General features: G+C 52.2%; 1 protein-coding gene across 1 annotated transcript in view; it reads right to left on the bottom strand.

Annotated features, from left to right (window-relative positions):
- The window catches only part of SPIN1 (spindlin 1), a 54,326-nt gene extending 54,056 nt beyond the window's left edge, over positions 1–270 (bottom strand). Inside the window, exon 1 of the mRNA XM_027671039.1 lies at positions 151–270. The gene's annotated coding sequence lies outside the window, so the exon portion shown is untranslated. The remainder of the gene's footprint in view (positions 1–150) is intronic.
- Between the last annotated feature and the right edge of the window lie 1,397 nt (positions 271–1,667).

Here is a 1,667-nt window from a genome sequence, read left to right as displayed (position 1 = left end):
CCCCCCCCCGCCGCCGCGCAGGCGCACTGCGCCGCCCCGACTGCGGCGGGCTCCGAGAGCGGCCCCGCCCGCGCCGGGCCCGCTGGGGCCGTGCCCGCCGCCGCCTGAGGGCCGGCGGGGCCGGGGCGGGGAGGGTTCCGCCGTCCGCACCTCGGAACGGCGCTCCGTGGGGGGGGGGGGGGGGCTGCTGGTGGTGTTTGCACAGAGTCGCGGAGTCGCGGAATATCCCGAGCTAAAGGGACCCACGAGTGTCACCGCAAATCGGGAACAAAACGCCTTAGGGGCCGGTGTAGCACGAAGGGAGCGGGCGTTGCTTTATCGCAGCGCCCCGGCAGCGCGGTGGGATGGCTCCGCCCGACGTGCGCGCCGGGCTCAAGGTGATGCACTCGTGAAGTCACTCGAGGCTGCGCAGTTCACCTGAGAGGGTCTTTTGGGGCATCCTTTAGGGACCCCAGGTGGTTGCTGAGCCTCTGAACTTCGGCCGACCCCGCACGGCGATCCTCCGCGTGTGGGGCTGGGTTTAGCTCTGGTTATGTAATCTCTGAACAAACTGGACTGGACTGGTTTGACTCGTTTACAGAGGCTGTTACAGGGCCCTCCAGGTTCCGCTCTCCGTTATTTCTTCCTGAGCTGTGTACAGCACAAGGATCGTCGAGTCCAGCTCTCGGCGCTGCCCCATGTGCCTCAGAGCTGCCTCTTTTGCCTCATTGTCCAAATGCTCCTGAACCCAGACAGGCTTGGTGCTGAAGAAGGAGCCCAGGAGTGTAGTGTGGGTGCCAGGAGGCCGACAAGCGTTTCACCTGAGCAGGCAGAGTGTTTTGTAAACAACACAAGCGAACGACAGCATGTTGCCTGAAATCGTCTTCTCGTTTCAAGAGAGGCAACACTACTGGGATGTTGCCTACTACTCTTTCAAAATGTAAAGGGTTCCTTTAAAGACATGTTCTCACCTATGCGTTAGGGAAACAAAAAAAGGAGGTGGGGGATCACTTCACAAATCACGGGCTGTCCTGCAGTGCTCCCAGCAAGCTGTGAGATATTACCTGAGGGGGCAGTTTATGGAAAACCTGCAAGTAGTCAAGATCTGTTCAGCAACTGATAGACCATAGATAATCGTCATCTTCAGAACCATTAGTGTTAAATGCCAAGACACCTAGGAGAGAAGTAGCAAGCTTCTTAACTCTCATGGGGAGTTGGACTTGATGATCTTAGAGGTCCTTTCAAACCTGGATGATTCTATGATTCTATGATTCTGTGATTCTGTATATTAACCCATTGAACTTTTTGAACTTTTTGTTCCCCCACACCTGAGGGATCAAGACTGCGACCATCACTGCGATCAGTGGACATCTATATTGCAACAATCAAGTCTCAGTGTTGGATTCACAGGTGGATCTACTCTTATCCTTTCTTTCTCTTTCTTTCTTTTCCTTATATGTTTTCTAAGGTGTTATTTTAATGCTTATATGTTGCTATATTTAAAGTAATAATAACCAAAATGGCTACATACATGCTTTCCATTGCAATCAAATTGTTCTAAACTAAACCCTACATATATATATATGCATATATATATATATATATATTTGCAAACACTGATTGTTCAATATCCACTCACTCTAATCCGCCCCAAGGGACCTATTAGCAAGAACTTCAATTGCCCTCAC

This window comes from Neopelma chrysocephalum, unplaced genomic scaffold (assembly GCF_003984885.1).
Source record: "Neopelma chrysocephalum unplaced genomic scaffold, ASM398488v2 Primary Assembly neopelma1_97017, whole genome shotgun sequence".
Classification (NCBI taxonomy): domain Eukaryota; kingdom Metazoa; phylum Chordata; class Aves; order Passeriformes; family Pipridae; genus Neopelma; species Neopelma chrysocephalum.
This window is presented reverse-complemented; position numbering and strand designations above follow the sequence as displayed.